General features: G+C 38.3%; 1 protein-coding gene and 1 pseudogene across 8 annotated transcripts in view; both read left to right on the top strand.

Moving 5' to 3' along the window:
* GRIA4 (glutamate ionotropic receptor AMPA type subunit 4) overlaps positions 1-24,547 on the top strand; it is a 602,437-nt gene that overhangs the window by 275,554 nt on the left and 302,336 nt on the right. The gene's annotated exons all lie outside the window — the stretch shown is intronic.
* Positions 1,068-1,186, top strand: LOC122703529 (annotated as a pseudogene).

Below are 24,547 nucleotides of genomic sequence, written 5' to 3'. Positions count from 1 at the left end.
GATATTAAGAAGAAGTGGCAAGAATACACAGAACACCTATACAAAAAAGATCTTAATGACCCAGATAACCGCTGGTTAACCCAGATGGTATGATCACCCAGACATCCTGGAATGTGAAGTCAAGTGGGCGTTAGGAAGCATCACTATGAACAAAGCTAGTGGATGTGATGGAATTTCAGTTAAGCCATTTCAAATACTAAAAGATGTTACTGTGAAAGTGCTGCATTAAATATGCCAGCAAATTTGGAAAACTCATCAGTGACCACCAGACTGGAAAAGGTCAGTTTTCATTCCAATCCCAAAGAAGAGTAATGCCAAAGAATGTTCAAACTACTGCACAATTGCACTTGTCTCACATGCTTGCAAAGTAATGCTCAAAATTCTCCAAGCCAGCCTTCAACAGTATGTGAACCGAGAACTTCTAGATGTTCAAGCTAGATTTAGAAAAGACAAGGGAACCAGAGATCAAATTGCCAACATATGTTGGGTCAAACAAAAAGCAAGAGAGTACCAGAAAATATCTACTTCTGTGATATTGGTTATGCCAAAGTCTTTGACTGTGTGGATCACAGCAAATTGTAGAAAATTCTTAGAGATTGAAATACCAGACAACCCTACCTGTCTCCTGAGAAATCTGTGTGCAGGTCAAGAAGCAGCTGTTAGAACTGGACATGGAACAGTGGACTAGTTACAAATTGGGAAAGGAGTGTGTCAAGGCGGTATAATGTCACCCTGCATATTTAACTTACATGCAGAGTACATCATGCAAAATGCTGTACTGTGTGAACCACAAACTGGAATCAAGATTTTAAGGAGAAATATCAATAAGATACACAGATGACTCCACCTTTATGCCAGAAAGTAAAGAACTAAGAGTCTCTTGATGAAAGTGAAAAAGGAGAGTGAAAAAGTTGGCTTAAAACTCGACATTCAAAAAATTAAGGTTATGGCATCCGGTCCTATCACTTCATGGAAAACAGATGGGGAAACAATGGAAACAGTGATAGACTTTAGTCTCAGGCTCCAAAATCATTTCAGATGGTGACTGCAGCCATGAAATTAAAAGATGCTACAGCCATACCACCCTGAACACGCCCGATTTCATCTGATCTTGGAAGCTAAGCAGGGTCAGGCCTAACCAGTAGTTGGTTGGGAGGCTGCCTGGTAATACTGGGTACTGTAGGCTTTTATTTTGGGGCTTCCCTGGTGGTGCAGACAGTAAAGCATCTGCCTGCAATGCAGGAGAGCCGGGTTCAATCCCTGGGTCGGGAAGATTCCCCGGAAGGAAATGGCAACCCACCCCAGTACGCTTGCCTGGAAAATGCCATGGACTGAGGAGCCTGGTAGGCTATAGTCCATGGGGTCACAAAGAGTTGGAGATGACTGAGTGGCTTCATTTTTCTTTTCTTTCTTTCCTTGCTCCTTGAAAGAAAGGTTATGACTAACCTAGATGGCATATTAAAAAGCAGAGACTTTAGTTTGCCAACAAGGGTCTGTCTAGTCAAAGCTATGGTTTTCTCAGTAGTCATGTATGGATGTGAGAGTTGGACTATAAAGAAGACTGAGCACCAAAGATTTGATGTTTCTGACCTGTGGTGTTGGAGAAGACTCTTGAGTGTCCCTTGGACTGCAAGGAGATCCAACCAGTCCATCCTAAAGAAAATAAGTACTGAATATTCATTGGAAGGACTGATGCTGAAGCTGAAACTTCAATACTGTGGCTATCTGATTCACAGAACTGACTCATTGGAAAAGATTCTGGGAAAGATTGAAGGCAGGAGGAGAAGGGGACAACAGGAAATTAGATGGTTGGATGGCATCACAGACTCGATGGCCATGGGTTTGAGCAAACTCAGGGAGTTGGTGATGAACAGGGAAGCCTGGTGTGCTGCACTCCATGGGGCTGCAAAGTTTCCGACATGACTGAGAGACTGAACTGAACTGAACTACTGGGTTTTGTCTAGGTTTTGCTTGCTTTACTTTTTCTACTTTAATGAAGTATGCAATTAGGTAATTTATTTGAAATTTTTCTTATTTCCTGAGGTAGACTTCTATCACCATAAACTTCTCACTTACAACTAATTTGTTGCGTCCCATAGATTTTGGGTCATTGTGTTTTTATTTTTCTCCAGATATTTTTTGGTTTCCTCTTTGATTTCTTCAATGGTCCACTAGTTGTTCTTAGCATGTTGTTTACCCTCCATATATTTGTCATTTTTGCATGTTTAATGCAAACTATTAATAAAATAGTTGATTTCTAGTCTCATAGCGATATGATCAGAAAAGATGCTTCCCATGAATTCAACTTTCTTTTATTTATTGATTAATATTTTATGGCATAGCACCTGATCTTTCCTAGAGAATGTTCCATGTGCACTTGATGAGAATATGTATACTGCCGCTTTGGATGGAATGCTCTGTTATCATTTAAGTACACTGGCTCTATGTGTCATTTAAGATCAGTGTTTCCTTATTGATTTGGATGATTTGGCCATTGATGTAAGTAAGGGAATAAAGTCCACTATTATTATTGTGTTACTATAGATATCTCACTTTGTGTCTATCGATGTTTGCTTTATGTATTTAGGTGCTTCTATGTAGGGAGAATATATATTTACAATGTTATATCTTCTTCTTAGATTGAGCCCTTGATCATCTCATTACAGTCTTTGTTTTAATGTCTGTTTTGTCTTATATAAGTATTGATAATCCAGCTTTCTTCACTTTCATGGAACATCTTTTCTCATCTCACATGTAGTCTGTGTGTATTTATATCTGAAGTAAGTCTCTTGGAGGCAGCTTCTGTATGGGTCTTATTTATGTATACATTCAGCCACTCTATGTCTTTTCTTTGGAGAATTTAGTCTATTTACATTTAAGGTAATTATTAATAGTTTTGTACTCTTTGCCATTTTGTTAACTGATTTTGGATTATTGTTGAGTTGTTTTTTGGTCCTTTCTTTTCTTTTGATATATTCCCCTGTGATTTGATGACTATCTTTAGAGATATAGTCAAATGTCTTTCTCTATTCCGTAGGTGTATTTATGACAGATTTTTGGTTTGTGATTACCATTGTTGTTATTGTTCAGTCACTAAGTTATATCCAGCTCTTTGTAATCCCATGAACTTCAGCACATCAGGCTTCCCTGCCCTTCACCATCTCCCAGAGTTTGCTCAAACCCATGTCAATTGAGTCAGCAATGCCATCTAACCATCTCATCCTCTGTCACCTACTTCTCCTGCCCTCAATCTTTTCCATCATCAAGATCTTTCCCAATGAGTCAGCTCTTCACCACAGGTGGCCAAAGTATTGGAGTGGTTACCAGGAGGTTTATATATGCCATCCTATGTATACATGATTATTTTAAGTTGCTGTTCTAAGTACAAATGCATTTTAACAGCCCTCTCCCATTTACTGTTATGGCATCATGTTTTACATTTTCTTGCTTGTGTATCTCTTAATTATGTACTGTGCATATAGATAATATTCCTACTTTGACCTTTTAAGCTTCCTACTAGCTGCATATGTGGTCGATTTATTAACTTTACTGTATATATATCTTTACCAACAAATCTTTCCTTTCATCCATTTGATATTTCTAGTTGTGACTTTTTCTTTTCTACTTAGAGAAGGCCCAACAACATTTCGTGTAAAACTCTTTGCTAGAGTGTGGAACTCCTTCAAATCGGAATGAAATCCTTACCAGCTAGCCTTCTTAAATGAAAACCTTCTAGGTTGTGCATGTTTCCCTTTTGTCACTTGTAAATATATCATGCTATCCCCTTACGGGGTCTTCCCTGGTGGCTAAAACAGTAAAGAATCTGCCCACAATGTGGGAGACCCAGGTTTGATCCCTGGGTCAGGAAGATCCCCTGGAGAAGGAAAGGGCAATCCACTCCAGTATTCTTGCCTGGAGAATTCCATGGGCAAAGGAGTCTGCCAGGCTAGAGTCCATGGGGTTGCAGAGTTGGACACAACTGAGCAACTAACACATTACCTTATGACCAACAGAATTTCTGCTGAAAAATGTACTGATAGACTTTTGGGAGTTCATTTATGCTTAACTTATTGCTTTTCCCTTGCTGACTTTAATAATCTCTCTTAATTTAATTTTTACTGTTTTGAATATGATATGCCTTGGTGTGTACCTCCAGTTTGATCCTGTTTGAGACTCTCTGTGATTCCTGTACCTGGATGTCTGTTTCTTTCCCAGGCTAAGGAAGTCTCCAGCTATTTTGTCTTCAAATATAATTTCTGCCCCTTCTCTCTCATCTCTTTCTGGGACCTCTAAAATGTTAGTATTAATATGCTTGATATTGTTCCATAATTCTCCTAACTGTCCTCATAATTTTGCTGTTTTTTTCCTTTCTTCTTTTCAGCTTCTACTTTTCTTCCAGTTCACAAATCTGTTTCTTCATATCATCTAATCTACTATTAATTCCTTCTAGTATATATTTTATTTCAGTTACAGTATTCCTCAGCTCTGTTTGAATCTTTTTTATATTTTCCAATTCCTTGTTAAAGTTCTCAATGTTTGTCCATTCTTATCTCAAGTACTTTAAGCATTTTTATGATCATTATCTTGAAGTCTTCATTGGATAGATTGCTTATCTCCACTTAGTTCTTCTTCTAGGGATTTATTTTGTTTCTTCATTTGGAACATATTCTTTGTTTTTCTGTTTGCCCAGTTTCCTGTTTTAGTTTTTGTGTTTGTTATGTTGGTTAAATTTGCTGATCTTGGAGAACTGGTCTTTTCTATGGACATCTCATGCATTGGAGGAATCCACTCCTCTAGTCACCAGGGTCATATATTCTAGGGGAGCCCCTTACATGAACTGCTTGGGCCTTTCTATTGTGAAAGACCGACTACTGTGGGTAGTCTTGTAAGTGTGGCTTTCCTGTAGTTTCACTGGTTTCCAGACCCTGACTTGTGCAGCAAATGTTGGCCAGTGTGGCCAGGCCTTAAGATGGCAGGCTCTGTACCTTCAGGCTATCGCTGGCCCAGAAGTAAGAGGAGTTGAGTCCCAGAGTGACTAGTGCTGACCAGGGATCCCAGATTGAGTGTTGGCTTGTTGATGGTGGGGTCAGTTCCTAACACAGCTGGCAACAGGTTCCAGAGTATCCCAAAGGTGGTGCTGCCCTGCTGGTGGGTAGTACCAGATCCTAAGGTGAGTGGATTAGGAGCCCAATGAGTCTTGGACTGAATGCAACATGCTGGTGAGAAGCATTGGGGCCCAATGGGGTGCTAGGGCTGGTGTCAGCCTGCTGGTGAGTGGGACAAGGGCCCAGAGTATCACAGGACTAGTACTGTCTCACTGACGGGTGAAGCCATTTCCTGGGGCTATTGCCAACCCAATGGTAAGTGGTGTTGGATTCTTGAATCTGTTACTATAGAAAGCAAATATCTCAGAGCTGATATCAGTCCACTGGTGGGTGGGGCAGTAGCCTAGGAAGTCCGGAGACTAGTTCCAGCCCACTTGGGTGTGAAGCTGGGACCCGCAATTATTGCCCTTGCAATAAGACTCAGGGGTCCCTGAGCTGGTGCTAGACTGCTGGTGAGAAGGGCTGGATCCTGGCCCCTCTGATGAGCAGGGTTGGGTCTCAGAGCAGCTGGGGACTCAGGAGTGTCCTGAAGCAACTGTCCTGGTGGCACATGCAGCTGTGGTCTCACCCAGATAGCTGCTTGGCCTGAGGCATCTCGGTACTAGTGCCATGGTTGGGTTTGGGTTGGGTTTGGGGTGGTTGGGTTTTCATGCTAATCAGCTTGAGTGAGAATTCTGAATTGGTTCTTGCCAGTACCAGTGTCCTCATGACAGAATGAGCTTCTGAAAATGGCTGCTTCCAGTGTCTCTGTTCCCAGGTTGAGCTCCATTTGCCTTCTGCCTCTCTGAGTCTCAACAATTACATCTAACCCAGGCTCCCTTAAAATTACTGCTTATTCCCTGGGTCCTTGAACATGTGAGATTTTGTGTGTGCCATTTAAGAGTGCAGTCTGTTTCCTACATGTCTCTGGCTCCTCTGAAAGTAAGCCTCATTTGACCTCCAAAATCAAACATCATCAATTCCTTGGTCCATGATCCCCAGTCTGGGGTGCCTGCTGTGGGGCTTGGACCCATTGCTTCTTGGGGAGAAACTTTGTAATTATCCTGTTTGTGGGTCACTGACTCATGGGTATGGATCTTGAATATACCTTATTTATACCCTTTCTAACCATATAATTGTGGTCTATTCTTTACATCTTTAGTTGTAGAAGACCTTTTCTTTTTCTTTTTTTCTTTTTTGCTGGTCTTCAGATCTCTCTCATCACTACTTGTTCTGTTAAGCTCAGTTCAGTCACTCATTCATGTCAGATTCTTTGTGACTCCATGCACTGCAGCACACCAGGCTTCCCTGTCCATCACCAACTCCCAGAGCTTACTCAAACTCATGTCCATCGAGTCAGTGATGCCATCCAACCCTCTCATCCTCTGTTGTTCCTTTCTCTTCCTGCCTTCAATATTTCCTATCATCAGGTTTTTTTCCAATGAGTCAGTTCTGTGCATCAGGTAGCCAAAGTGTTGGAGTTTCAGCTTCAGCATCAGTCCTTTCAATAAATATTCAGGATTGATTTACTTTAGGAATGGCTGGTTTGATCTCCTTGCAGTACAGTTGTAATTTTATTGTGCTCATGTAACTTTGTTAAGCTCAGGGTCTTCACCACCAACTTCCTATATTGATATTTAAAGTCCCAATCAGGGCTATGGTCAAGTCTATGCCAATTTACCAACTGGTTGATCCATAAACACAAATAGGCTACATATTTGTCTACTCATAAATTAAATTATTGATATTTTTAAATAATGCATTCAAAATCATGTTAGGTTTTCACAGATTCCATTTATTCTCTTATTTAAGGAAAAGTGAGAAGGAAATGGCAATCCACTCCAGTACTCTTGCCTTGAAAATCCATGGACAGAGGAGCCTGGTAGGCTACAGTTCATAGGGTCGCAAAGAGTCAGACATGACTGAGCGACTTCACTTTACTTTACTTTATGCATCACCAACAGGAAAACAATTTCTTGTGGCAGCAGTCTAAAAACCTCATAATTTCATTAAAATCAGTTTGGTTCAGTTCAGGAATCATTTATAGTTCGCTACCATACACTGAACACTGTGCTAACTCCTAGAGATACAAATAAAAGTAAGACTGGGCTACTACTCCATGGGATTTTAGGTTAGAGAAAGTAGATTTAAGTGAGGATCAGCAAGTCTCTTGAAAACACACCTGAAGCCAATGTCATTTCCTATACTTTTAAAGATATGGACAGTAATAAGGATACTACACATACATGAGTACATAAGATTGTCCCCGTTCTACATCCTCCTCAGGAATAAATAGAGGGTGAGGGATAATGCTGGTCAGGTATTAGGATCACATCTTGACACAATCCCTTTGGAGTTTTGAGAACCCCAAAATGCATGCATTCTGCTACCTTTCATAAAATTGACCTTTAAAGATTCTTAGTAAAGCGAGAATGAATGTTCTCAGATTTGAAAGGTTGTCTTTCCCACAGGGAGTTCAGAAGCAGTGTTTCAGTAGAGAGAGTGATGTGTCAGCTTTACTGAGGTCACATAATTTAGAGGAAGTAAAACAGAGATATGCAATTACAGGCAGATAATTTAATTCCTGTCTGTCAGCTGTTCACAAATATGGATATACCCAAAGTACTACTTAAACACCAAGGAACGATTCCAAACCAGACTGGTGAAGCTATGTGGAGAGGAATGTAGAAAAATCTTCCCAGAGTAAATGATATCTCAGTCTCGAAAAGTTAGTAGTTACCAAAAAGAATAGGATCTCAAGGAAGGGAGAATTGCATAAACAAGGGTATGAAGATGTAGAAATTATAGTTCTATATCAAGAAGCCCTAAATAAGCAGACTGTTATGAACATGTATATTTTAAATGGTAATAACAATTTCTTTCCACTTTAAATGATCTCTTTATTATCAGCCAATTAATTCAGAATTTCAATACCTGACTAAAAACTGCTATGGCTGATTCATGCTGAGGTTTGACAGAAAACAACAAAATCCTGTAAAGCAATTATCCTTCAATTAAAAAATAAACATTTTTTTAAACTGCTATTGTAGGTGTTTCTATACACTTATTGATCTCAGAAGAGGTCAAAGCAAAAAAGAAACATTCTATTCCATGAACAATGTGAGTGTCTTGGATGTGCTTCCGTCTCCCGTGAAAATTAAAATTTCGTGAAGCATACTGCTTTTGTCTTATTATTCACAGCTCTATCTCCAACACATAAAACAGAAGTTGTTATGTATGTAGTTATATTATAGTTGTATAATTATATAGTCAATAAGTGGGGATTCAATGACAAGCAGGACAGATCTAGTGCCTCTCCTGACTAAGTTGACAGGCTAGTAGACAGGCTTTAGCCTAGGATAGCTAAAGGGCATTGTAAACTTGTATGAAAAAATGGCATCTTTAGTTTTCCTTACCTATAACTGAAAATTAGCATTAATTATTAAAATAGGCCAGAAATCACAGAGGTATTAGTAGTAAATGTGACTCTGTTACCATTACATATCACAGATAATGCCTTTCAGTCTTGCAGATATCTGAAAATATCATTTTTACTCCTTATATTTTTAATTAATTTGTTTTTTATTGAAGGATAATTTCTTTACAGAATTTTGCTGTTTTCTGTCAAACCTCGATATGAATCAGCCATAGGTATACATATATCCCCTCCCTTTTGAATCTCCCTCCCATCTCCTTCCCCACCCCACCCCCTCTAGGCTGATACAGATCCCCTGTTTGAGTTTCCTGAGCCAGACAGCAAATTCCAGTTGGCTGTCTATTTTACATATGGTAATGTAAGTCTCCATGTTGCTCCCTCCATACATCTCACCCTCTCCTCCCCTCTCCCCAAGCCCATAAGTCTATTCTCTATGTCTGTTTCTCCATTGTTGCCCTGTAAATAAATTCTTCAGTACCATTTTTCTAGATTCTGTATATATGCATTAGTATATGGTATTTATCTTTCTCTTTCTGACTCACTTCACTCTATATAATAGATTCTATGTTCATCTACCTCATTAGAACTGACTCAAATGTGTTCCTTTTTATGACTGAGTAATATTCTACTGTGTAAATGTACCACATCTTTATCCATTCATCTGCTAGTGGACATCTAGTTTACTTTTATGTTCTAGCTATTATAAATAGTGCTTCAATGAACAGTGGGATAAAAAGACAATCCTCAGAATGGGAGAAAATCATAGCAAATAAAACAACTGACAAAGGATTAATTTCCAAAATATACAAGCAGCTCATATAACTCAATACCAGAAAAACACTCCTCATGATTTTTAAGTTGTTTGCTATTGACTTACCACTAGGTAAAAATCAGGAATCTTAGTATGTCATCAGTTTAGTTATTGATGTCTTGAATATAGATTTTAATATTGCAGGTTTCTCTTTGTTATCCTAAGTAATCGGTCTTGTGCCTTTAAAAGCATTGTTCTGAGAAGGGAGCTAATAGACCTCACAAGAATACTAAATAGGTTCATGATACCAAAATTTGTTAAGAACTCCAAGTCTAGGGGTATAAAAGAAATTAACTAAAAATTAATTATTGTTCAATGATATGGCAAGTGCACTGATAGGGGAAGAATAGAATGCTGACCCATATATAGGATACATGGGTGTCTTGCAAAGATTTTCATGTCCTGCTTCATCTGAAAAATTAGTAGGAGAGTATACATGTACAGACCCTGAAGGAAGTTTATTGTGAAAGGAGCCAGACTGTGACTGTGTGAGTAGAGGAGGTGAGTGTTTACAGGATAAGAGATACACTTAGGCTGAGTAAGACAAGACTCAAAAGAGTTTGCACGTTATTCCAAGGATAATAAGAAGCTATTCATGAGTTTTAAACATAGAGTAAAAGATCACTGTGGAGTGAATTTATATGGGGAGAGGTAAGCATTAAGCAGGGATAATTCAGGATCATTGTCTGAGTCCTGCATTGTCATTGGAAAAATACAGATAAAGAAAATCAACATGGTGCTAGAACATCAATGTTTACTACCTTTTCATACTCAATTTCACTAATGCGGGACACCTGAGTTCAGTCACTGACTGGGTGGAGAAGATCCCCTGGAGAAAGGAAATGCTACCCACTCGAGTATTCCAGCCTGAAGAATTCCATGGACTGTATAGTCCATGGAGTCTCAAAGAGTCTGACACGACTGAACAACATTCACTTTCAGTTTCGCTTTTAAGATGATTTTGGTTTTTTTTTTGTTTTGTTTGTTTGTTTTTTAATTTTTTTTACATTTATTTTTATTAGTTGGAGGCTAATTAGTTTACAATATTGTAGTGGTTTTTGCCATACATTGACATGAATCAGCCATGGATTTACGTGTATTATTAGTAGCATAAACTTTCAAACTACCACAAAATTGAACTCATCTCACACGCTAGCAAAGTAATACTCAAAATTCTCCAAGTTACGCTTCAGCAGTACATGAACCAAGAACTTCCAGATGTTCAAGCTGTATTTAGAAAAGGCAAAAGAACCAGAGATCAAATTGCCAACATCCACTGTATCCTAGAAAAAGCAAGAGAATTCCAGAAAAACATCTATTTCTGCTTCATTGACTATGCTAAAGCCTTTGACTGTGTGGATCACAACAAACTGTGGAAAATTCTTAAAGACATTGAAATACCAGACCACCTTACCTGCCTCCTGAGAAATCTGTATGCAGGTTAAGAAGCAACAGTTAGAACAGGACATGGAACAAAGGACTGGCTCCAAATTGAGAAAGGAGTATGTCAAGCCTATATATTGTCACCCTGCTTATTTACCTTATATGCAGAGTACATCAAGTGAAATTCTGGACTGGATGCTGGACAAGCTGGAATGAAGATTGCAGGGAGAAATATCAATAACCTCATATATGCAGATGATATCATCCTTATATCAGAAAATGAAGAGGAACTAAATAGCCTCTTGATGAAATTGAAAGAAGAGAGTAAAAAAAAAAAAAAAAAACTTACTTAAAACTCAACATTCAAAAATGAAGATCAGGGCATCTGATCCCATCACTTCATGACAAATAGATGGAAAAACAATGGAAACAGTGAGAGCCTTCATTTTCTTGGGCTTCAAAATCACAGCGGATGGTGACTGAAGCCATGAAATTAAAAAAACACTTTCTCCTTGGAAGAAAAGCTATGACAAACCTAGACAGCATATTAAAAAGCAGAGACATTACTTTCCTGACAAATGCCCATATAATCAAAGCTATGGTTTTTCCAGTAGTTATATATGGATGTGAGAGTTGGACTATAAAGACAGCTGAGCACTGAAAAATGATGCTTTTGAATTATGGTGTTGGAGAAGACTCTTGAGAGTGCCTTGGACTGCATAATCAAACTAGTCATTCCTTAAGGAAATCAGTCCTGAATATACATTGGAAAGACTGATGCTGAAGCTGAAACTCCAATACTTTGGTCACCTTATGTGAAGAACTGACTCATTTGAAAAGACCCTGATGCTGGGAAAGATTGAAGACAGGAGGAGAAGGGGATAACAGAGGATGAGTGGTTGTATGGCATCACCGACTCAGTGGATATGAGTTTGAGCAAACTCTGGGAGTTGGTGATGGACAAGGATGCCTTGTGGGCCGCAGTCTGTGGGGTTGCAAAGAGTCAGACACGACTGAGAGACTAAACTGATCTAAACTGAGCATAAACTTTTTTGCTCTCCAACCAGTCCATCCTAAAGGAGATCAGTCCTGGGTGTTCATTGGAAGGACTGATGCTGAAGCTGAAACTCCAATAGTTTGGCCACCTCATGCAAAGGGTTGACTCATTGGAAAAGACCCTGATGCTAGGAGGGATTGGGGGCAGGAGGAGAAGGGGATGACAGAGGATGAGATGGCTGGGTGGCATCACCGACTTGATGGACATGAGTTTGAGTAAGCTCTGGGAGTTGGTGTTGGACAGGGAGGCCTGGTGTGCTGCGATTCATGGGGTCGCAGAGTTGGACACAACTGAGTGACTGAACTGAACTGAACTGAATACAACTAATTCCATTTCATTTGGTGGTTAAAGGAAGTAATGTTCAGCAATGGACAAATGCCAATGCAGCAGTAAGCTCATGCAGGAAAGAATACCAGCCAACTGCCTTCAGTGAAGCCTATTTTGGTCATCATCCTAAGCCTTCATTTGGATATAGCGATTTCTTGATAACTCTATCATTTTAAAGGACACATATCAGTTGCTTCAATTTTAATTTTATCTTTAGCCAAGTTCTCTCTTTCCTGTGCTGCTTGTTCCCCAGGTTAAAATTCAATAGTTTCACTGATTCCATCCAACTAATTTATTAATCTAAAATCAAATGCCCTATGTTGTTCAGCAAGATTATTAAAAAATTTGCTCTTTTTAGCATGCATTCATATATTTGGATGTTTCCTGCTGATTAAATGCTAAACCTGTTGTTTTCTTTCTAAATACATTGAAGCATGATACAACTTATATTTTGTTTATATACAATCATTTTACATATGATTTTATATAAAGTATATAAAATTTGTATATGATTTTTTAAGTTATTTATATTGGAGACAATGAGTGAACTCTGGAAATGATGAGCTGGGCTATTAAAGCATTTAGTTTCTATTCTAATTAGTCTCATGAATATCAGTGTTAATTGTAGTCAAAAATTTCAAATGTTTGATAAATATTGTGTCATTACTGTATTTACTTTCAACCAACCTCTTGTATAAGCTGATTTCCATCAAAGTTCTTGTTCTTCCATCATCCTGTGAGGTACGAGAGAAGGCAAATAGGTAGTTATTTAGAATGTAAACACATGGGAAAATAAGAAAGAAAAAGTATCTTCTTTATAAAATAAAGAGACTCTGTAAATAAATAAAATAGAATTTATTTTCCTCTGAACATTTTTTAGATAATTGTACCAAACTTACCACTAAGCAACAGATTAATACATTGATAAATACTGATGATTTTTCTTATAAAGAGCTCATAGAAGATTTTGTCATTTGTCTTTCTTTTCCATACAATGTAAACTTTAATATCTTATTTTGTTAATGAGAAGAAAGAAGCCCAAATAAATCAGAGACTATCTGTAAGGCACTACATTAGAAGCAATGACATATAACAAATACTAAAGATTTTGTGTTTAGATGACAAAATATATATACATAAAACTCATTGTCAAACACAGTTATAGAATGAAAGCTTAATGGGTTGCATGCACCTTTTAGAAGATAATATGGTATATATGTGCACAAAGTTGCTTCGGTCCAATTCTTTGCAAACCTATGGACTGTAGCCCTCCAGGCTCCTCTGTCCATAGGATTCTCCAGGCAAGAATATTGGAGTGGGTTGCCATGCCCTCCTCCAGGGGAATCTTCCCAACCCAGGGATCATAACCATGTCTCATGTCTACTGCATTGGCAGGTGGCTTCTTTCCCATCAGCACCATCTGTAAAGCCAATCATTGTATATACATAACAAGGAAATTTTAAACTGTTTTGGTTCTAGAAATATGAATAATTAGGAAACTTGATTATATAGTGAGCTTGGGGGTCTATGATTGCACTCTAATTCTCAATTTAACACTGCATGCTTCTGTATTTTGCTTGGAATACCATCACCAAATTAAAATTCATTCCCTTAAATCATCCTAATTAGACAGTTCTCCAACATCCTTCCAATCTAACTTATGCTTTATCCTTGTTATCTGGGTAAATATTACCCATTGCTTAAATCAGCTTAATTATACCACTTTTGGAAACCATAGTGGATTCCTGTATATTGTATTCATCTCCCCTTCTTGGGATTTGTAGTCAGTACCACACCACTTGCAAATAATTATAGGCCAATTTCTGCTACTTATTGTTGACTTCAACTGCTTTCCAACAAGAATGTAAACTTTTTTATCACCATGTCTTCCAGTACACAGCATAGAGCTCAATGTATTTGTTGAGCAGCTGACTACAATTTAAATGGGCTTCCCTGGTGGCTCAGATGGCAAAAATCCATGTATGATGCAGGAGACCCAGGTTTGACCCTTGGGTCAGGAAGTTCCCCTGGAGAAGGAAAGGACTACCGACTCCAATATTCTTGCCTGGAGAACTCCATGAACTTAGGAGTCTGCTGGGTTACAGTCCATGAAGTCACAAAGAGTCAGACACGAGTCAACGACTAACACTTTCACTTTCACAATTTAAATAATAGAAATTATGTGAATTTTTAGATGAAATGCCCTATAAATATCAATTAGATCCATGTAGTCCAATGTATCATTTAAAGCTTGTGTTTCCTTACTAATTTTCTGTCTGGATGATGTGTCCATTAGTGTGAGTCTGGTGTTAAAATCTCCCATTGTTATTGTCAATTTTCCCTTTTATAGTTGCTAATATTTTCCTTATGTATTGAGGCTTCCATGATGACTCAGATGGCAAAGAATCTGCCTGCAATGTAGAAACCCAAGTTCAATCCCTGGGTCAGGAAGATCCACTGGAGAAGAGAATTGGCAATGCACTCCAGTATTCTTGCCTGGAAAATTCCATGGCCAGAGGAGCTTGGCAGGCTACAGTCCATGGGCCCACAAAGAGTCAGACATGACTGAGTGACTAACACTATGTATTGAGGTGCTTCTATGTTGGATGCATATGTATTTATAGTTGTGCATATGTATATATATATTTATATCTTCTTAGATTGATCATTTGATCATTATGTGGTGTCCTTCCTTTTCTCTTGTCTTTACTTTAAAGTCTATTTTATCTGATATGAGTATGGCTACTCCTGCTCTCTTTTGATTTACATTTGCATGGAATACCTTTTTCCACCCCCTCACTTTCTGTCTATTCTGTAGACAGAATATATAAGGGTCTTGTTTTTGTATTCATCCAGCCAGTCTGTGTCTTTCAGTTGGAGCATTTAGTCCATTTACATTTAAGGTAATTATTGATTTGTATGATCTTTTTACCATTTACTTTATTATTTGGCTTTGTTATTGTAGGTCTTTTCTGTCTCTTGTGTTTTCTGTCTAGAGAAGTTTCTTTACATTTGTGTAAACTTGGTTTGGTGCTGCTGAATTCTCTTAATGTCTGCTTATTTGTAAAGATTTTCATTTCTCTGTTGATGAATGATATCCTTGCTGGGTAATCTTGGTTGTAGGTTTTTTCATTTCATCACTTTATGTATATCCTGCTGCTCCTTTCTGGCCTGAAGAGTTTCTTTTGAAAAATCAGCCATTTGCTTTATAGGGATCCCCTTGTATGTTATGTGTTGCTTTTCTCTTGCTGCTTCTAATATTTTTTCTTTGTGTTTAATCTTATTACTTTGATTATTATGTGTGTTGGTGTATTTTCCCTTGGGTTTATCCTGTATGGGATTCTCTGGGCTTCCTGTAATTGGGTGGCTATTTCCTTTCCCATGACAGAAAAGTTTTCAGCTATAGTCTCCTCAAAAATTTTATTTTACCCTTTCTTTTCTCTTATTCTTCTGGGATCCCTGTAATTCAAATATTGGTGTGCTTAAAGACCCAGAGGTCTCTGAGGCTGTCCTCATTTCTTTTCATTCCATTGTTCTCTATTTGGCTCTGCTTCAGTTATTTCCACTATTCTATCTTCCAGCTCACTTATCCATTCCTATACCTCAGTTATTCTGCTACTGGTTCCCTCTAATGTGTTTTTTCTTAGTTATTGTGTTGTTCACTGCTAATTGTCTATTCTTTGTTTCTTATAGATCCTTTTTAAACAATTTTTGTATCCTCTCAATCTGTGCCTTCATTCTATTTATTGATGCCTCCATTTTATTTCCAGGATTTTGCATCATCTTTACTATCATTACTCTGAATTCTTTTTAGGTAGATTTAGATTGCCTATTTCCTCTTCATTTGCTTGGTTTTTGGGAGTTTTACCGTGTTCCTTCATCTACTGCATGTTTCTCTGTCTTTTTATTTTGTTTGATTTGCTGTGTTTGTGGTCCCCTTTCTGCAGGTTGCAAGATTGTAGTTCCTCCTGTTTGTGGAGTCTGCCCTCAATAGGTCAGGATGGACTAGTGCCTTTTGAGGGTTTCCTGATTTAGAGGATTGATGCCTGTGTTCTGGTTGGTGGAACTGGATCATGTCTCTATGAAGGACAGTGACATATTCAGTGGTGTGCTGGGGTTGTTTGGGAGCTGGGAATGGCTTGGGCAGCCTATCTGCTAATGGGTATGGTTGTGTTCCTATTTTACTGATGGTTTGGCATGAGGTGTCTGGCACTGGAGCTTGCTGGCCTTTGGGTGGGGCCCGGTCTTAGTGCTGAGATGGAGGCTTTTGGGAGAGCTCTCCCCAATTAATTTTCCATGGGGTCCGGGGTTCTCTGGCTATCCAACATTTTAAACTTAGGACTCCCACCTCAGAATTTTACCAGGACTCCACAAGCTATACTACACAGAATAGAAAGAGAAAGAGATAAGGTGGCAGCGGCAGGGGGGAGAAAGTCAAGGAAGCATACAAATAAAAAAAGAATGGACAGACAAGACCCCAAGACAAATGGTGAAAGAAACACTCAACAGACAAGAACACCCAGAGAAACTCACACACTCCCAAACAGAAAGAAGAGAGAAAAAGAAGAATAAAACCAGAGACCAGAAAAGAAGAGATCAATCTAGCCAATAAACAAACTCATATGTAAAAACAAATAGTAAAAACTAGACTATAAAAAATACAAAATAGAAAACATGGGGGGAAATACAATATAACTAAAAAGAATTGTAAAAGTAGAAAAATAGAATAAAATTGTAAAGTAATTAGCCTCCAACTAATAAAAATAAATGAAAAAGAAGAAGAAAGAAACCCCCCAAATTGGATCACTTTATATTAAAAATTCATAAAACATTTTTATAATTTAAAAAAATTAATAAATAAATAAAAATAAAAAGTGTTTAAGGAAGGAAAAAGTAAGTTAAAAATAAAAATTAAAGGAATAATAAAGAAGGACAACAAAAGAACAATACAATAAAGAAAAAAATATATGTATATATATAGTGACTGCAGCCATGAAATTAAAATATGTTTGCTCCTTGGAAGAAAAGCTATGACAAACCTAGACAGCTTATTAAAAAGCAGAGACATTACTTTGCCAACAAAGTCCATATAGTCAAAGCTATGGTTTTTCCAGTAGTCATGCATGGATGTGAGAGTTGGATCATAAAGAAGGCTGATGAGCAACTGAATGACAACTATATATATATATATATATATATATGTATATATGCATATATATATATGTATGCACATATATATTGAGAGAGACAGAGAGCGAGAGAGAGTGACAGTAAGAAGAATGTCCTCCTGAGTCCTCCATAATCCTCACCACATAGTGAGCAGCAGCTAATCTTCCTACTCATGAAGTCATCCAATATATTTAAGAAGGACTCTGGGCCTGCTGTGGGCACTGTGGGGTGAGTTCAGACTCAGATCTGGCCTTACTCTAGCTTGTGCTGTCTTCCAAAGTCCATAATTTCCCCCAAAGTCCACAATGTCAGGATAATTGCAGGGATTTAATCCACTGCACCTGCCATTTCAGGAGCAAATTCGCTTCTTCTTCCTTGGGCACACAGCCCCTGGAGTTCAGCTTTGGCAATACTTCTGTCTGTAGGCTGCCCTCTGATGTCTATTACCCATTCAGACAAGAGGGGATAAAAGTAGAAGCTTGTTAGGGCTCACCTGCTCAGTCAGGCTGAGGAGAGGAAGGGGTAGGGCAGCCACAGGCAGGGTGTGTGTGGAGTCCCTGCAGAGGCTGAGGCCTTTGGGAAGTTGCTACAGGCTGAGGCGGCTCATGCACTCCCCCGAGGTAGTCAGACTAGGGTTGCGGATCCCTCAGCAGAGCCAAGCTGTGCAGGCTTTCAGGAGGTTGTGGGCAGAGACCAGCACCTGCTCACAGTTTGGTGGCAGCTGCAGCCCCTGGGGTCGGGACCATGGCAGCCTCCTGTTCTCTACCTCTGGCACCCACACTGCCTTGGCAGTGACCAAGTGGCTATCATTTCCCTCTCTGGGATTGCAAACTGCAGTTGCAGGTAGCCCTGCCTCTAGCATTGACACTGGCTTTGGTGTATCTACCTCTGGGGTCGCAGTCCATGGCAGTGTCTTATCCCACCTATGACACTCATGAAGACAGGGTCCTGCAAGCACGCAGTGTAAGTTCCCAGCAGCAATGATCTCTTGACTTTTTTGCAGGCCCAGGATTTTCCCTGAAATCCCTCAGCCAAGTGCTTACTAGCCTCCTCAGAGTATCTTCATGGCAGTCAACCCCAGGTCTCTTCCTGTGGTCTGAGCCTTAAACCTGAGCCTCAGCTCCCAGGCCCCACTCATCACAGAGGGCATGCAAACAGTCTCTCAGCTGGGAAGTGTTTGTCAGCAATGTTCTCTGTAGTGAATTCCTTCCATTTTTGCCTTCCAAGCACGTGTTTCCCCATTCCTCTCTGAGGTTCTGAAGCTCTCTCCTGTCCTCGCTTGTGAGGGGTTTTCTGAGTGTATGGAAACTTTTCCTCCTTCACGGCTCCCTTTCTGAGGCATTGGTCTCCATCCCAAATCCTTTGTCTCTTTATTTCCCCATATCTTTTGCCCTACCTCATTCAGTGGAGATTAGCTTGCCATTTTGGAAGTCTGAAGTCTTCTGCCAGTGTTCAGAATGTGTTCTGTAGGAGTTGTTCCACAAGCAGATGCATTTTTGATGTATTTGTGGGGAGAAGGTGATCTCCCCATCTTACTCCTACAGCATATTGAAAATCCCCCTATGACTTTTAGAATAAGATAAGCCTAGTTTGAATTATTCCTTCTCTATGTATTCATTTATTTAGCAAATATTTATAGAAACCACTGTGTGCCAGGAACTGTCCTAGATTTAACAATACAATGAATTCACAATACACATATACACAAAACCACACACGCCCAGCAATACATCCTATACCCTGGAGCTTTTGCTCAAATAGAAGAGGCAGACAATAAAAAGATGTTAATTAACAAGTTAACAACAACAACAAAAAACAATAGAGCTGGGAAGAGGAATATGAAGTGTTAGTAGGAGGGTGGATTCACCTGTCAGGTAACTTTGAATAAGATCCAAAGGAAGTGAGGGGTTAGCCTTGAGGATATCTGTGGGAGAGTTATCAGGCAGAATAAACAGTTGCAAAAACCTGAGCAAGAAAGCAACTTCCTTATAGTGCTTGAGGAATAGTGATGAAGTGAAGAGGCTGGAAAGAGGGGATGAGGAGGAGAAGATTAGGAAGTTGGCTTAGAGAGGTGATGGATGTTATATTACATGGGACCCTGCAGGATCTAGTTTTGAATGAAAAGAGAAATGACATAATATGACTTACATTTTAGCAAGATCTCTGTTTACTGGTTGAAAATTGCAGTGGGCAGAAACATTGGACCATTGAGGAGAGTATTACAATAATCCAAGAAATGCATGGATTGGCACTGGGGTATGGTCACAAATGGTTAAATACAGGCTATGTTTTGAAGGTAGAGCCAATAGGACTTGTGCTATGATGAAGTATGAGGAAAATGGGAGGGACAGCAAGCTTTTATTCTCTAGCAGCCAGAAAATGGGATTATCATTACTGAGATGAGGGCAGGCAGGAAAACACTGGAGGGGAGTGAAGGAGAATTCAGTTTTTAATATGTTAATTATGAGGTGTTTATTGTTAAATCTCCAAGTGGAAGTGTTAAATAGATATGTTGGTCTAGAATTAAGAGAGGATCAAGATTAAGATATATATTTTGGAGTCATTAGTATTAAGATGATATTGAAAGTCTTCACCATCACTAGAGAACGGTAACACCTGGACAGTGAGGATATAAAAATAAAAGAAGTCCAAGTAGTGAACTATGCCCTGGGTGTACTGTGATTTGCTGAGATGGATGAGATAAAAGTGAATCAACAGAGACTGAGTAATGAATGGCTAGAAAGAAGGAAGGGCCTTTCCTGGTGGCTCAGATAGTGAAGAGTCTCCCTGCAATGCAAGAGACCCAGATTTAATTCCTTGGTCAGGAAGATCCTCTGGAGAAGGAAATGGGACACACTTAAGTATTCTTGCCTGGAAAAAATCCCAGAAAGAAGGAAAATGGGATAAGTTTGGTAGTTCTAGATGCCAAGTATCAAATGGTTTCAAGAAAGAGTGATCATTTGAGTAAAATGCTTTTTATTAATATAAATTGAATATGATTAGGTCTGAGAGATTCCCATTGGATTTAACAACTGCTCCTCACAAGAACAGTCTCACCAAAGGAGGAGAAAACTTAATTTGTGTTCAAGAAATAATAGAGGGAGAGAAATTGAAGACAACAAGAATAAACAATACTTTCAAGGAGCTTTGCTGTAAAGAAAAGAACAAAAATGAGGCAGTATCTGAAGGGAAAATAAGATCAAGATATAGAGGAAATAACAGCATGCCTATAAAGCTGATAAATGATCCATTGTGGAAAATGTAGTGATTCTGGAGAGAAGTGCCATTGAATAGGTAAAGGAAGATGTAATCTAAGGTACACATAAAGGACTTGGTCTTAGCTAGGAACACAGGTAATGAACTCATAGTAACGGGAGAAAAAGTAGAATATTTGCACACAGAGTCAGCTGCATTTGTAGATATAGTGTCAGTAGCTTGTGAAAGCTCTTTTTTGAAAGCCTAAGTTTATAAATAGTGGGCTTCCCTGATAGCTCAGTTGGTAGAGAATCCACCTGCAATGCAGGAGACCCATTTGATTCCTGGGTCAGGAAGAGCTCCTGGAGAAAGGGTAGGCTACCCACTCCAGTACTCTTGGGCTTCCCTTGTGGCTTAGCTGGTAAAGAATCTGCCTGCAATGCAGGAGACCTCGGTTCAATCCCTGGGTTGGGAAGATCCCCTGGAGAAGGGAAAGGCTACCCATTCCAGTATTCTGGCCTAGAGAATTTCATGGACTGTATAGTCCATGGGGTCACAAAGAGTCGTACACGACTGAGCGACTTTTACTTTCAAGTTTTTAAATAAAATAGGGGTTAAGGTCATCTGCTGAAACTGAGCATGTGAAAAAATTTGAGAAAAGAAAAGATTTAAAAATCACCTGCCATATGACCCAGCAATCCCACTGCTGGGCATACACAGCAGGAAATCAGAATTGAAAGAGACACGTGCACCCCAGTGTTCATCACAGCACTGCTTATAATAGCCAGGACATGGAAGCAACTAGATGCCCATCAGCAGACAAATGGATAAGGAAGCTGTGGTACATATACACAATGGAATATTACTCAGCCATTAAAAAGAATTCATTTGAATCAGTTCTAATGAGGTGGGTGAAACTGGAGCCCATTATACAGAGTGAAGTAAGCCAGAAAGATAAAGACCAATACAGCATACTAATGCATATATATGGAATTTAGAAAAATGGTAATGATAACCCTGTATGTGAGACAGCAAAAAAGACACAGATGTATAGAACAGACTTTTGGACTCTGTGGGAGAGGGCGAGGGTGGGATGGTTTGGGAGAATGGCATTGAAACATGCATGTTATCATATGTGAAATGAATTGCCAGTCCAGGTTCTATGCATGATACAGGGTGCTCAGGGCTGGTGCACTGGGATGACCCAGATGGGTGGGATGGGGAGGGAAGTGGGAGGGGGGTTCAGGATGGGGAACAAATGTACACCCGTGGTGGATTCATGTCAATGTATGGCAAAACCAATACAATGTTTAAAGTAATTAGCCTCCAATTAAAATAAATAAATTTATATTAAAAATAAATAAAAATAAAAATCACCTGAGATAGTAGGAAAGAGAATAAATTAGGGAAATAGTGTACGCTTTCCGGGAACAATTAAGGGGACACTAATTTGCATGACTGAGTTTTTATCCAACCACATTCAAGTGTATGCATGTAGGCTCCACATGATGAAGAATTGAATTTAATCTGGGTTAGATTTTTTTTCATATAAATACAATAAACTGGATAGAGTTAAAGGAATTGAGAGTGTATGCAAGTGTAAAATCCATGAATTTTAGGCTAGTTTAAGAGACAAGAAAACAGACAAAGACGATGAGGGCTAGAGTGAAAACAGTAGGACCAATTGACCAAGGATTCTAATTGGGGTCAAAGAATTGTTGGAATATGGGTCTGAGGGGAATTAGTTGGAGGAAGAGGAAGTGAAGTTTAGAGGGTAACTGATTATGTAAGGATTGCAGTTTTTTTCAGTGTCACAGCTGTACCTGTGTGTATGAGTGGCTACAGTGTGTTGGGTGAAATTAAGATAGCTTGAAAATAAGAAACAACAAAATTGAAAAAAAAAAAAAAAAAAGCCTAGGGCCACAATCTACTAACTATAAATTTTGGGAAGTTACTTAACAGTTTCTGAACTGTGGATTTTTGCTTCCACTCTTATTCTCCATGGGGAGAAAAATATGTTAATTGAAAACTTTGAGCTATAAATAATAATAAACACTATATTTATTATCTTCAGTGCATAAGCTCAATGCCCTTTTTAAGGTCAACAAGGGGTAAAACTACAGAGAGGTTGAATTTGACTCAAAATAAGAAAGAACTTTCTAACAAAAAATAATGAAAATGGAATTGAGTTTCTTCTGATCACAGAGGTATGCAAGAAAATATTTTATATCTAGTAGCCTATGATGCTAATGGTGTGATACCTAGGTATGAATCACAAAGAAAAGATATGAAGCAAGTCAGTTTTATAGACAACATTGAAGATAACTGGCATCTGATATGCCAATTCTAGTAGAATGAGGCAGCAAAATCAGTGGAAATTGAAGAAAAAGAATAATTTAACAAAGACAACATGCTTAGGTCCAGACAGATAGATGCTTCCACTTCAAGGAGATTCATCAGTTTGATCAGCGACCCGAAACAAGCTTACAGACCCAGGACAGCTGAGTTCTAGGGACTGGCAGTGGGAAAATAGAGCATAAGAACAGAAAAGCCAAATGGAAGCTGGAGTTCAAGAGCAAAAGTCCTTCTGCTAGTGGAATATCAAAAGTAAAGCCAGAATGGCAGTGCTAGACGAGATGTTGAAATAGAGCTTCTGTGCATTCCTATTTAAGAGCTGAGTCAATCACTTTTAGAACAATCTGAGATACACAGATACTTGCAGTATGAAGATGAGTAGACATACATTAACAGCAAGTAAAATCCAAAGACTTAGTTAACCTCATCAGTGACTCAGACTGTCAAAATGTAGGAAGTGTTAGCTAATTGAACTGTAGGCACAAAATGAGGAAAATGGTTTGATATACAAACAAGCCTATCAATAAAGGTAATTATTAATATTTCTGATCCTGTTATAATAGGTGGGATATTCTCCTTCTTCTCAACAATTAATAAAGTTTTATAAGGTTTTCTAGATATTGCTTATTAAATCAATCCAAAATTCTTATGAATAAATACTGATTATTTCTTTAATGTTTACCAAGAATTGTTTTTCTTTACAAGCATATTTAATGCAATTTTTCTTACTAAAATTTATCACATAATTTCAAAGTATATCTTTGAAATATCAACATTTATTTTTACTTCTTTCAAAAAGACTATTTATAGCTATATTCTATTAATTTACATTTGCATTTAATATTATATGCATTAAATTTATATACATCATAAATATATGTATACATATCTATGTGTGTATATATATGCATATATACATTATATATACATTTTATATACATTAAGCTTACATTTAATATTCTATTAATTTACATTATTCTATTAATTACATTTACATGTAATGTAATTTACATTTATATTACATAACATTGTTATGACATATTAAGAATATAAATATTATACCCACTATATACCTGCATAGACACACTGCATATACATATACAAACAGAGGCACAAACACACATACTAGAAACTCATAATAATAGTATTCACTATATAGTGATACTTTAATTTTTTTGAGAAAGCATAACAAAACAGCTGAGCTTTGCAACTCAGATAGAAAAATGGAGATGAATTCTGGCACTATTTACCAGCTGTACAACTTTTGAAAAGTTTCTTACCTTCACTAAAACTCAGTTTATTTATCTATTGAATAGATTAATCACTCCTTCTTTATTGGGTTGTTGTCAGGTTTGGTAGTTAATGCATCATGTACCAAACATGTGTCAATAAATTTTAGGCATTTTCCCCTCTCTGGAAATCCTTCTTGAGGGCTCAAGATTTGAATACATATCACCTATCTTGTCTAGAAGCATTTTTTTTTTTTTCTGAATTGTTCTATGTTTCTTATCTAAGTGTATGCAAACATGTTCAAATCAACTGTCCTCCTCTGGCTTTAGTTATTGCTGTTCTTTCTACCATTTGATCCCATCCATCCATTTCTCCCACCCACTGCTTCCAGCAAAAACCACCAATCTGTTCTTTGTATAAATAAACTTGTTTTGTTTTGTTTAGAATCCATATTTGAGAAAGATCATACCATATGTCCTTCTCTGTGACATCTCACTTAG

Source organism: Cervus elaphus, chromosome 1 (assembly GCF_910594005.1).
Source record: "Cervus elaphus chromosome 1, mCerEla1.1, whole genome shotgun sequence".
Lineage (NCBI taxonomy): Eukaryota > Metazoa > Chordata > Mammalia > Artiodactyla > Cervidae > Cervus > Cervus elaphus.
This window is presented reverse-complemented; position numbering and strand designations above follow the sequence as displayed.